Genomic DNA, 14,858 nt, shown 5'->3' with positions numbered 1-14,858 from the left:
GTATAGAACACCTATAACAGTTTGCATGTATTAAGTACAATACTGTTCATGCATACAGTCTGCACTGGAACCAAATACAGAAGCAGGCAGCAGATGTTTTACAGGCATTAAAGTGCCTAGGTGAAGCCCACGAGCACAGTTATGGTGCTCGCAAGCACAGGAACATCGTCGAGGCAAAGCAGTGTTCCACAGAATCCACAATCATATGTTTCCAGCGTGCCCATGGGCCGCAACTCTGCACAGCGAATATGGGCGCCTTAGACGACTGGGCCATTCATGCTCTAAGATTAGGAAGACCTTCAGCTGCCACCACCAAGGGAAATGTGTCCACGTGGTCACATGGGCAATACGTGGGTAATAATGAAATCGGTAAAGGGCTTAATACCACATGCCCTAAGATACAAAGATATGAGAACAATACTGAGGAAGAATTCCCCTTCCGATACCACCGTAAAGAGTATACGTATGTCAGAGATTGCCTTGAAGACGACCTTCTTCATAGAAGGCCTATCACGTTGGCATCATCAGATATGATTCCGAGAATCTATGATACGGTGAGGACCGACCTGCGAATGCATCATATTGCCAGTTTATTCCTCTTTGGCAATGAATACCGCATCAGCTTGTTGGGTTCCCAAACTCCTACTTCCTGATAAAAAAGACATCAGCACACTATGAGACGAGGGAATCAGTGTCCAGAAGGGGCATTTCTGACTGAACCAAAATAGTTTTCCGCAGATAAATCGCGATTATTGTATCTATTGCATGAAAGGCAATGACTGAGTTGAGGATTTATCTGTGTCCTTTTGTCTGTATGGCAGCCGGAACTGTATTGTCTGTTGTCCGCCGAGCATTGTGACGTGAAATAAGTGTGTACAACCCAGTGAAACTTGCAGTGTTAAGATAGTTTGTGAGAGATGAAACGAATGACATTGTACTAGTGTATGTGTCAAATATCCTGTATTAAGAATGCATGGGCTCCATAAATAAAAGTTTTGTTCCTGCATTGCGTGACAACATCCATATAATAATAATGGTAATAAAGTTGAGATGCACAGCAACCCTGCAGAGTCGGCTGTCCTGAAAAGCGAAACAGAAGGCTTTCTATTTGCTGCTCAGGACCAGTCACTTTTCACTCGAAACCGTCAATGTCGGATTTTGCATCAAAATGTAAATATGAAATATAGATTATGCGATGAATTTAATGAGACTGTCCAACACATTGTCAATGGATGCCCCACTTTGGCACAAACACAGTATCTTAATCGACATGATTGAGTGGCTCGATCGTTTTATTACCGTCATCGCAATGCTTGTGGCTTTGACACAGAGGTCCATCCAAGGTATGGCCCGGAATATATAGAGGGCGTCATGGAAAATGATGAATATAAAATTATTTGGAATAGACACGTGTGCAGCCTCAGACCGACCAAGGCCAAGAAATGCATGTTTTATTCGCTCAAACATATCGGTATATACACTAAACGATAGAGAAACGGATATATTCAATGCAAGATGCTGCTACATACGAGTGAGTGAGTGAGTTGGGTTTAACGCCGCTTTTAACAGTATTCCAGTTATATCACGGCGTGTCAGCTTGGTGTGGGAAGAAAGCACGAAGTGATGCAGGTCTCAGACGTTTACCACTTCAGTGAAACCCACGAGCACGGGTATGGTGCTGACAAACCTAGAAACATAATCTGCGTGAACCAGGATTCGAACCCACAGTCATAGGTTTCTGGCGTGTCCAGGGGACGCAACTCTGCAAAGCGAATCGTGGAACCTTAGACAACTGGGCCACCCGTGCCCCCTTGCTACATACGATGTATGCTCTCTCTCTCGCTCTGGAAATTTAATCTTAAACACAACAAGATAGAAAAATAAGGCTATGAAAGGTAACAGTCTCAGCTGGGATAGATGAAACCACTTATGATCTCACAGCTAGTTTAAAAAAAATCGAACTCACCTGAAGCCCCTGTTGTCGGTACTGGTGTCGTAGTGACAGTCGCAGGGGATGTTCCAACCGATGATGACGCCACAGGGTTCGTTCCTTTTGAAACAAAAGATGGGAAATATACATATTGTTATTGATGAAAAACATAATTATGATTTTCCTTCTTGATAAAACAGTCAAACTAAATTTTAAAAATAACCCCTTGAGAAAATAGTCAACGTTATGATATATGAAGAAAGTGGATATTGAATATGATCACTGATTTGACAGATGCATGGTTTCATTGTATCCGGTGCGTTTGCACGGTATTCCCACAAGCTAGTTTCGTTGTGGAAGCCACTTTCATCGATAAATCACATTGTGTAGGATATTAAACAAGCCGCAATTTAACATCAAGTATTTGCCCGACTCTAAAAACCGATAAAATAGCTGTCAAAAGGAGTTAGTCAAATGTAATAGAAATGTGGAAAGCCAATATTGAATATGACCACTGTCTTGACAGATTCGATTATTATTTTCTATTATTGAAGCCACAATTCCCGAGAGTTTACATTGTATAGGATATTATACAAGCTTCAATTCAATATCAAGCTTATGCCCTGAAGACTTTATTTTTTTTGGCCCGAGGCTAAAAAACGGAAAAAAAAGAAGTTTCGACGGAAGTTATACATGTCACTCTCGTGACTGCAAAAAAAGAGACGATTAAAGCTGTTATTGTGACCCTAAAACGTTGTTTTGTCAGACGTCCAATAAAAACTGTAAAAAACGCCTAACGTCAAAACAAAAAAAACCCATCATATTTATGGACGTATTTACTCACAGTTATAAATCCATTTTAACTTCTCTAAATATGCACGACAAGCAAAAGATGTCATGGTTAATATAAGTACAGACTTAAGATTATAAAATCATGTTACCGTATATATAGTTTTATCATATCCCATGTCAGTGTCATTCGGGTTACATGTGGTTTTATGCATCCTTCGTAAGGTTTCATACCAGTCGCTTCTGGCTCGTGGTATACAACCTAACGCGAGACGCGTATATCAACATGTACTGCCACAACTATAATATTGCAGGTGTTTCTTAAGCATACATTCCTTGATCCGAATCGGTAAGAAAACAGTCAGACATATATCCACTTCTTCATCGAAACATAGCAAACGATAGAAGTCAAACGTAGAGTTATTCCCCCAGAACTAATTTATTCAGGAAACATCGCCAAAAAAAGGAAGAAAGGCGTCCATAATTAATTGGAGATACAAAATTGCGAATGGTATGTGGTAATTGTCATGCCTACAGTTGGACAATACGAGCGGGAAACATAAGAAATGTTAGTTACATGTTAGCAGGGTGCTTTAACAAATAGATGCCGACATTTATGTGAAAGTGTCAAACCCACCTGATGGCGTTGTAGTCGGTACTGGTGTTGTGATAGGGACATTCGCAGGGGATGTTCCAATTGATGATGACGCCACAGGGGGAGTGCCTTTGGAACAGAAGATTAGAAATATATGCATACTTATTCATAGAATACATCGCTCAACATGAAGTAAATATAATCGTCCCTTCTTCTTGCAACGGTCAAAATAGATGTAGCGATATGGTATATGTGGAAAGAGAAAATCGAATATGACCACTGATTTGACACATTATATGGTTTCATTATCTCGGGAGTGTAAACAAAGTCTTCTACGACCTATTTTCAATTATGAAAGCCACCAATGCTTATTGTTTGCATTGTATAGGATATAAACAAGCTTCATTTCAACATTGAGCTTATACCCCCAGGAAATTGTTTTTAGTTGACCGATGTAAAAAACGATAAAGTTTTTCAGGAACATTGAAGTTATAAAATGTACTAACAAAAGTGAGTTATAAAATGGACGATTAAAGATATTATATGTTACCATCACATGCATTTAAGTAAGACGTCAAATGTAAAACTGTTAAATCCTAAGACGACAGTCAAATATGTTTCAAGTCACAATTATTCAGCCTCTTTAACTTCTTTAAATATGCATGGCGAGAGGAACAGGTCATGGTTAATATTATTTGAGACTCACCTTCAGACGTCGACTCCACGTCCTTCTCGCCATACACTTCTATTTCTTCAATAACAAGTGGCGAAACATCACTGGTGACACGGATGTATCGTACAGTAAACCAAATCTGACAGGTGAACGTTGAGGTACCGTCACCGATGTTCTCACCGCAGGTGAAAGTCTCTTGAGGATCACTTTTCGAATCCAAAGAAAGATGTATTGTCCTTTTAGTAATCACCACAGACCCTGTAACAAATATGTAAGTACTGGGTGAGTTGGTAGGCTAAACGCCGATTTGAGCATAAGGGCACTTAGATTTACAGCTTAATGTTGATAGAAATCCAAAAGTGACAACCATTCTGATGAAATGCACGGGAATGGTGATGTGAGTGAATCGTGGATGTTGAACGAAGGGTGGACGTTTGGACTACGCGTCCTCACGCAAAAGTGAGGCGAGGTGAAATGCGTTTTAACGTCAGGTTCAAGATTATTGTACTTATATAGTGACATGTACGTGTATGCGCGCGCGTGCGTGCGTGCGTGCGTGCGTGCGTGCGTGCGTGCGTGCGTGCGTGCGTGTGTGTGTGTGTGTGTGTTTGTGTGTGTCTGTGTGTGTGTCTGTTTGTGTGTGTTTGTGTGTCTGGCGGATCGGTCCGGATTAATGCCGATTTAATAGTGCTAGCCAATTGAGATAGCATGCGCAGTTTAAGGTGAATACCCCAATCACACACAGTATACTGACTTGGAGCCGACCAGTCCTTGTTTTAGACCCAGGGTAACAACAAGTACCATCTTTTAACGTCTTTTGGTATGAGGCGACCGGGGAATGAACCCCAAACCTTCCCCTCTTTGTGGACAATACCACAGAGGCGATATCTGTTATAAACTGGGAATCAACAGTGTTATTTACCGCAAGTATCTGACGGATCACCACCTGTCGGTACTTTTCCAAAATAAGTATTTATATGGAAGCGTATTAGTGCCACAGTCTAAAAGGTCTTAATCATCTACGTAGATAATACTGTATTCTTCGTAGAACATATTTTCATCTCCGCATGCGTCTCAGACAGTGATTTTGTCTTGTGAAGTGGCGAAAGAGTGTGGTGTGTGTGTAACTTCGGAACGTTGAAATGAAGATTTACTTTATCTTTTTGCAATGTTTAGAAAGGTAGAAAGTGAAACAAATCGGTCAGTATTAATTAAGCCAGTGGTTATACATAACTGACCCGGAACTAGTGTCAATTACTCGAGAAAACATTGTTGCCTGAGTCGATAATTTGATGGTAGATGACACTTTCGTCAACGTATCTGAGATTCGCATCCACCAGCATCAGTAAAGGGAACAACTCTGCACAGCCAGCGGAAACAGGTCTTGTTTGGGGGGGAAGTAATCAATAAAAGTAACATGTGACTATTTATGTTGTCCGCATATAGATAAACGTTTAACTTATTAGGAACGTCGTGTATGATGTAAATAGCAGTGTGCAAACTGATAACAGAATTATACGTTTTTCCAACAATATATTGCAATGATTCCTCCCCGAAATTGTCGGGCTCTAACACTTATCAACGAAATCAAGGCCACTACGTTAACATCCCACCAGCTGCAATTGCAAGCTAACCAAGTCAAATATTTAAGTAAATAATATCGTGTTTGCTACACATTTATATACAAATTAAATATCTACCATAATTCTCATGAAAAGTAAAATGTAGGAAAGACAACCAATTCCTCTGAGGCAAGTAGACAAACGCAGACACTGCTGTGAAGAATCGCTATTGGTTGTGCAGAGTTGCTTATTTGTTCAGATCCCGAGTCGACCCGATAATGACCCTAGATTTATCCACTTAGTGCTTCCGGTTTTCACCAATAAGATAGAAGTCGACAGCCGCGTCGCTGTTTTCCTGCCTTCCACGTCAACCTGACATGCATGGTATAACTGTTACGGTAATATTCGTCAAAACAGAATCCAACAGCAGCTACAATGTTTTTACTCACAAAAACATATGTCTAATACCCTTCTTAGATACATTATTTCAAGTTGTTACCATAGATGTGTTAGCAAATAAGAAACAAATAATAGCTAAAATAAATACCACCACAGATTTTGATTAATGAAACAGAATTACAGTAGATGCCACGTTGACTCTTTGTGGCAGATACAATTATTGAATTTGTAACAGTAGTTTGGATTATAGATTGTATTTTGTAAGTAGATGTACCCAAAATGATCAGTCAGTAGCTTTATGATAAGTAGAAAGACTGTTAAGAATGTCAATACAGTTTCCACAGAAACACAAGAAATAAAAAAAAGAAATAACGGAAAAAAACATGGAAAGGCAATAGTTGAGCATGTGGTCAATGCATAGTAAAAATAGTCTTAAGTTTGAGAGTTATGGATCAGAAACGAAGTCCAAATTGTTTCCATGGAAACGTAGCCATGAATTGTTTTGACAGATTTCCAAACAGCAAAAGGTGCCAGTTAAGCCTAGTTTTAGAAACAAATCTGTTGAATGGTTATAAAGTTATGGCCCGAAACCGAATCCTACCCTCGTTTGAGACAAAGTCGAAATTGTTTCAGAGTATAATTTGAACAATGTTAAAGAAGCAAAAGTCTCCAGTTAAGCTGATGAGTAATACATATGTCAAGTTTCGTTGGGATATGCTGAAAGGTTTTCAGGGTAAGGCCGGAAGCGTAGTCTGCCCTCGTTTGTGACTGAGTCAAATTATTTCGATGAAACTATAGAAAAATAAGATAGCAAAAAACGAAAATATCAAAAGGCCCAAGTTAAGCTGATGAGCACGTTTCATTAAAAATCATTGAACGGTTTTCAAGTTATAGCTCGGAATAATAATTCATCCATTTAAACATCCATTAGATTATATTAGATCAGATAAAAAAAATAATTACCCGTGGGAAAGTGGACAGTTATTCGCCTGATCTCATAGAAACCTTCTAAATCAATTTGCCAGAAGGCTTCTCCGGGTTTGTTTGCGTCGGATGAAAAATATGTAAGCAGGTCTTCATCAATCGCAAGGTCTTCTGCGTATCCGGATTCTACTGAACTGGATTCCAGTGGCTTTCCTGTTAGGTTGACTGCAACATAACCAAACATGTTATTTCCAAAGTCAATACACTGCATAAAATATCTGAAAGGTGTCCCACGCAGCTCGGAGTCACGGACTGAATTCAAACATGAACACAAATAATGTACTTGCTCTAAACCATTCGCATCACAAAAAGTGTCATCCAATGAACAATTTAGGTTAAACTGGAATAAAAAGTATAACAATTTATGTTTGAAGCAATCGACTAAGGGCACAGAAAACATGTTAAATCTCCTTTAATCGAAGTTTTGGAGACCTTCGAAATATATCGAGTTATCCGAAGTTCGAGAAAAATCGAGAGTCATTATCAGATAACACTACCGGTAAGAATTCTGTGGGGATGATGGTAGAACTACATCCTTTCGTCGAGTTAGATAATTAGGTTTTTACTGCTGTTAGGTACTAAAATGCGAAAACTCAGTATCAAGACAATATTCGCTAAAAGACACAATGACTGACAAACTGTCCAATACGTGTGTAATGCTAACAGGCGAATACTCAAAAGCAATCTGAGATTCGAACGTGCTCTGGAACTTGACGTGCGTATAGTTTGTACGTAGGTAGGGTGTCATTCCTGATTTTCACACACTGAAGCAAAGCCGATTAATCTCTGTGGACCATTATTTCTGTCAATCTTATTGATTCTGCTTATCCCGCCTTTTCGATTTATTCGATTTCATTCATTATTTGTCTATGTTTGTGTCGTGGTCAATACGTCCACTGTTTCACAATCTGTGATAAGCAGACTATGGAACAGGTGTCAGCAAACACAGAATATTGACGATCGACGATCGAGAACAGGATCCACTGGTCGGAAACCAATACGAAATACGTTTTACGAAATTGAGATCAAACGGCGAATCAAATTGCTGCAAACTTTCATCAGGCTACTGGAGTACGATTAGAAATTGTCTACATGCAACTAATCGCAATGCTCGATGGCCACGTGTTCTACCCCTTGGAAATCGTCATATTGCCAACAGATGGTGTGAACGACGTCGAAACTTTGGTAATCGTCGCTGGTCACGTGTGTTTTCAGATGATTCCCACTTTAATGTTGTGCTTCCTTGATGGGCGTGGTTGTCTCTGGCGAATGAACGCCTAGCCAATGTTAACCTGTCATGAAATAGCATGCTCGATTGTACCTCAAAAGTTGTGAAATATAAACACCAAGATTGGATCTGCTAGTCTACTGCTCAGTAATGCATAATGGGAATATAGACTGTTGAAAAGTCAATGTCATCCTTCGTGTTTGGCGTTTCTGAACGGTGTTCAGAGAGATTTACTGTTATCTATGTTAAATGCTGTAACATATTCTACAACCGTCTTCTGGGTCGGATCTCAGCCTCGCGAAGATGGTTCCTGACAGCCTGGTCCGATATCCTCCTTAAATCAGGGATGCGTCCTGCACTCTCTGACATTGCGATGACGGAGGTTGAACAGTCGAATGACTGTGCAGGGGTGGTAACTCTTCGTCGGCCGATTCTCGGACGGTCTGCAGTGGCATTGAACTGGGTGTATCGGTCACAAAGGCGGCAAATGGTGTTGTGGTGAACGTAGAAGTGGCGTTGAAGAGAAGACTGCGATTCCCCTCTTTGGATACGATGTTTCGATCGGCAGCGCTGAGTCTCGTCATTTTCAAACTTGAAAAATGTTGACAATTGAATGACAAATTATTGGCTTATGCTTGCCTTTTTATAGCGACTACCACGAGTGACGAATGTCATACATCGCACGTGCATTTTGCTTTACTGTTATCCTCCATGACATTTGTGAACAATTGTGAAAACAATGCCGTTTAAGACATTTCAAATCGACAATGACTGCGTTTTGACGCACCGTCTGTCGCATATCAGGTCACCAACATCTTCCCAGCAACATATATCCAGTTTATATACTGGATGTTTTGTGTAATGAACTACAAACTACTTGTGCGTTTCTTTTTTGAAGAGTGTATGTGCAACTTTCCCGTTGCTGGTACCACAATTGCGATCGGTGATACATCTGACATCGGGACAACATCCGCTTAAAGACACATTGAATGATAAACAGTTAAATTGGACAGCATCACAATTTACAAATAACATATTGGCTCGGTTATAACAATCTCATGCATGGTTGACCAAGAATGGTTATCTCAAATTTCTTCTCGTCCGATATCTCCATGAACCTGGGCTGTTCTAAAAGAGTCCGTGACAATGCCATTTATCACATATTTTCGAATCGTTACACCCAAACATAGTTTATCAATGTTACACGAGGAACAGGTTATGTGGTAAATGCACAAACACTGCAATAAAAATGTTAAAAAAGCTACAGATAAATCCACAACAAAAAGTGTCGACCAAATGATATATACAAGAAAATACAACATTGATGTATGAATGAATCGTAGCGTGTTCTATAATCATCTTGAAAATATTTCAGAATCCTGTTTCATAATGAACGATGGAAAATCTTCCGCTTTTTCAAACTTTAACCGTGCACCGTTCACAAGCCAGTGAATGGTGGCCTACTTGTTCTGTCATGCTCGAGCGAGTTGTGGCTGTGGTTTTCCCTGGTGCTCTTGTTCAACTCTTTGTTATCAAATGTTGCATTGGGTTCAAATACGGCGTTCCGGAGTGACAGCAATGTTGTCATGAAGGAAGAAAGGCAACCGCTAGTCTTGAGGCGTGAGCCCAGTGCTGGTTTACGGCGTTGGCGTTGTCCATTAATGGAAATCTGGTCAATGTAGCGTACATTGTACATTTAGGTTTTCCTAAACATGAACCTGGTTTGTTATGCTGTTGTTGGGGATGGCCGCCTACACCATAACGCTACCTACGCCACATATGTCAGCCTCCTGTGCGCTGTTTGCCGCAAAGCGTTCATTACGAGGTCTACTAACACAGCCACCCGTGAAGTTACGGGGTAGAATAGGTCTTCATCAACCCATGCTTGGTTGATGCATGTCATCGTATCCCCTCGCATGTCATGATGTGAATCACTGGATCGTCTGGTTCCGAGTTGATTGTTTACATACCGCCGTCATATAGCTGGAATATTGTCACACGGGGTCTTCCGGATCTAGGTTGGTCACATGTTGATCCATGTTGTTGATATTTGTCCCATAATCTTGTAATGGTGTTTGGGATACGTTTAACATCATGGCACCGACTGCGCTGCATTGTCCTGCTTCCAAGCAGCCGATGACGCTGTTCCACTGCGCTTCTGTGCGTCGTGGTATGTTTTGGCAGTTCTACAGTCGGTAGCATACGGGTATAATTTGAATCCCTGCACTTTCTATACTGTTGGTGTTCAAATTGTACGTGCAGAAGACGCACATGAATTGATCAGATAGTTTAAACGTCGTTGCATTTTGGCGAATCTGCATATTTTTCCGGTGACGGTGTTTATGTCATTGTAACGATGGGGATAGGCTGAGGTCCCCACATTCAAATTTGCAAATGCTATATACCACTTCTAGTGAATGTGTATATTTTAGGTATCACGTTTTATGAATATATGTATATCTGGGTGTGTATACTCAGAAACAGAACACATACCTTTTGGTATAACCTACAACAAGCCTGGTGCAGCAAAGTCAACAAACCATTAAACTCGTATTCTGATAGACAATGCAAATCCCTTTTAGATACTGATATTAGTCTATTTGTTTCTACCCTATTTTGCCTCACCTAAATGTTTGTATACCTGTACATTGCTTTCGAAAAGAACCTCTGAAAACATACTGCAAAGGAACCAGTATATATCTCTCTATATCTAAGTAGAGCAACATATAAATAATTGCTAATATATTCAGATTGTTTATAGCTTTTATTGTATGCATAAATCCATGCATGTACATTGTGGGCCTTAAAACTGAATAAAACTGTCTGCCTGTAGCATATACACATGTAGGTGAAAATAAATTAATATAAACACATATACACACATACATGTACACACACAGTTACAGACAGACATACGCAGGCACGCACGCACACACGCACGCACGCACGCACGCACGCACGCACTCACTCACTCACTCACTCACTCACTCACTCACTCACTCATTCATTCACTCAACCCATGTCACCAGAGGGACTAGTTGGCAAAGAAATCATGTTACTGTATATATAATTGTATCATACCTCCATGTAAGTGTCATTCGGGTTACATGTGTTTTTATGCATCCCTCGTAAGGTTTCATACCAGTCGCTTCTGGCTCGTGGTATAATACCTTACGCGGGACGCATATATCAACATGTACTGCCACAACTATAATATTGTAGGTGTTTCTTAAGCATACGTTCTTTGATCCGAATGCAGTCAGACATATATCCACTTCTTCATCGAAACATAGCAAACGAAAAAAGTCAAACGTAGAGCTATTCCCCCAGAACCATTGCAAATATTCGGAGAAAGGCGTCCACAATTAATTTGAAATACAAAATTGCGAATGGAATGTGGCAATTGTCATGCAAACAGTTGGACAATACGAGAGGGAAACATAAGAAATGTAAGTTACATGTTAGCGGGGTGCCTTGACAAATAGACGCCGACATTTATGTGAAAGTGTCAAACCCACCTGATGGCGATGTAGTCGGTTCTGGTGTTGTGGTCGTGACATTCGCAGGGGATGTTCAAATTGATGATGACGCCACAGGGGGATCGCAGTAGAACAAAAGATTAGAAATATATGCATAGTTGTTCATAGAATATATCGCTCAACGTGAAGTAAATAAACTGGGCGTCAAAAGAAAGTTTTGGTCGAGTTCCATGATCGATAAAAAAGATAACAAGAAGAGGTTTTGTTGTGAATTATAATATAATCTAGGGAGGGGTCGCGAATAATTGATGAACCACAGTTTGAATGAAATCGTGCAATCACAGATAATGTAAGCTCAAGGTAAACAATGGTGGGGTAAGGAATTTCATTTTCAAAAGTTGTCTGAAATATCACCAAAATATTGTCAGACACACTACAAGTTCATTTTCGACACAGTTGCCTTCAATAACGTGTATGACCTCCAGCAGTCTCAATGCATACTGTGATACGTCGCCTCATTGATGACGTCAGTCTTCTGATGACGACTGGAATCCGTTGCCACTCGTCTCTCAGGGCCTGCTGCAATTCTTGTCTGTTGTCGGGAGGCTGATGGCGTGCTCTAATCTGTCTGTCAAGATGGTCCCACAGATTCATATCGGGTGAGTGGGCAGGCCAGGGCAAAACGTCAACGTTCTGCTGGTTTAGAAAGTTCCGAGTCAGTCTTGCCATGTGAGGCCACACATTGTCGTGTTGAAACAATGTCCCCTGCTGTTGGTTTTGTAAGAACGGAAGCTGGCTGCAACACTTGGTCTCTGTACTGCACAGCGTTCAGGTTTCCCTGTATAATCACCAAATCAGTCTTTCTGATCTCCACAAATACCGTTCCACACCATGGCACCTCCCTAGCCGAATGGACGGACCTCTCGAATACACGCTGGAGCCCAACGTTCCCCTCTGCTTCGATAAACTCGTACTCTGCCGTCATTTCGAAACAAGTTAAACCGACTTTCATCAGTAAACAGCACCTGACGCCAATTTGTCACTTGTCAGCGTCGAACCTGCCTCGGCCATTGCAATCTCAGGCGTCGATGTTGAGCAGTCAGTACCATTCCTCGGAAAGGACGATGCGCTCGGATTCCAGTAGCATGAAGTCGTAGCCAGTAGCCAGGCTGATTCAAGAATTCATTACTATAAGTGAGTGAGTGAGTGGGTGTGCGAGTTTGGTTTAATGGTTTATATGACGGCGTGTCAGCTTAATGTGGGGGGAAAGCTAACGTGATGCAGGCTTTGGACGTTCACCACTTCCTGCGAAACCCACGAGCACGGGTATTGTGCTGACAAACCTTGATACATAAACGGGGATTAAAACCCACGACCATAGGTTTCTTGCGTGCCCAAGGGACGCAGCTCTGCACAACGGCGCCTAAGACGACTGTGATATCTGAGAACTACTGCTCAGTTATACATGATGCGTATATAGACTGTTGAAAAGTCAAAGTCATCCTTTAGCGTCTCTGAACGGAGATTCTGAAATCTTAACGGTGTTCAGAGTGATTTAATGTTACTTATGTTAAATGCTGTACCATATTCTACAACCTAACTCCCTTCAGATGTTTTAACCATATTTCACGCCTCTTTGTGCAGTATGCCAGTCACCGTATGTTCTTTAAATGACGAAAAGCACACAACAATCTAAATTTATCTTTTATATCAACACGTGTGTGATGCTAACAGACGAATACTCAAAAACAATCTGAGAATCGAACTTATTCTATGAGATTGGCAAACAGGAACCTGACGTACGGACACAAATTTCGTTTTGTCCTAAACCCAAAACAACTATGAGTTTGGTTGGTTCCGTTTGTCCCAATACCATACAAATGTGAGGGTAAATATAACTATCTAAAAGGTGTTTGTTTACACATCACATAGATTTATCCCTAAACCCATAACAAACTAGCGTTTGGATGGTTCCCTATTTATCCCAATGCCATACACAGATGTGAGGATAAATATAAATATGAAACGAAACATAGCAAACGAAAGAAGTCAAACGAACAGTTATTCCCCCAGAACTATTGCAAATATTCGGAGAAAGGCGTCCATAATTAATTTGAGATACAAAATTGCGATTGGTATGTGGCAATTGTCATGCAAACAGTTGGACAATACGAGCGGAAACATAAGAAATGTAAGTTACATGTTAGCGGGTGGCCTTGACAAATAGAAGCCGACATTTATGTGAAAGTGTCAAACCACCTGATGGCGTTGTAGTCGGTCCTGTGGTAGGGACATTCGCAGGGGATGTTCAAATTGATGATGACGCCACAGGGGGATTGCAGTGGAACAGAAGATTAGAAATATGTGCATAGTTTTTCATAGAATATATCGCTCAACGTGAAGTAAATAAACTGGGCGGCCAAAGAAACTATAGGTCGAGTTCCATACACATATGTGAGGATAGATATAAACATGAAAAAGGTGAGTTTGTAAACACACCAAGTTGATTAGTTTTATCTGTAACTTACCCGTTTCTGGTAACTCTTCAAACACCTGTAGGTCTTCAATCGCGATCGGTGTTACATCTGACACTGTTATATACTGCGGTGAAAAAGGGGCTTTACAGACAAACTTTGATTGCCCGGTGTCAACGATTGTACCGCAAAGGTAGAATAATGCGCCTCCAGTATTCGGGTTAATGTCGTAGAAGCGGATGGACGCACTCTCCATGTTTGCTGCAGAGACAACCATGCATTAGGAGCGACAGATGGGGTTAGTAGACTAGTGTGCAGCAGTTCTGTTAAGGGGGTTAATGTCAATATCCCACCCAACCCTAATATACGTTTAATGGTTTAGCACCCATGCCATTCATCGTATAGATTGCCATGGGAACATAGCCATGGTGACTGTGTTCTTGCACATAATTCTTTTACCAGCAGGGGACGTTGCTGAAAGACGCCACGTGGTACAGAAGGATCGAGTTGACTTTCATGGAACCTCATTGGTAGTAAGGAATTTTGAAAACATCCTTCCTCCCCATCAACTTTGGAAACGTCATGCCAAACAAAAGAAAATTCTCAACTGGTCTCAATTCACGGTGTGGAATTAAAGAATATTGAGTGAATAAGTATTGCTTTACGCCGCATCTGGTGGAATGAAAGACCTACATGTAAGGTATACAAGTCTATAATTCTTTATGTTTACCACTCTGGAGAAACA

The 14,858-nt window shown here is 40.8% G+C and overlaps 1 pseudogene; it reads right to left on the bottom strand.

Annotated features, from left to right (window-relative positions):
* Positions 1-14,858, bottom strand: part of LOC139448704 (uncharacterized) — a 62,451-nt pseudogene that overhangs the window by 33,328 nt on the left and 14,265 nt on the right.

The sequence above is a fragment of the Haliotis cracherodii genome, unplaced genomic scaffold, assembly GCF_022045235.1.
Source record: "Haliotis cracherodii isolate W230 unplaced genomic scaffold, xgHalCrac1.p SCAF_7, whole genome shotgun sequence".
Classification (NCBI taxonomy): domain Eukaryota; kingdom Metazoa; phylum Mollusca; class Gastropoda; order Lepetellida; family Haliotidae; genus Haliotis; species Haliotis cracherodii.
This window is presented reverse-complemented; position numbering and strand designations above follow the sequence as displayed.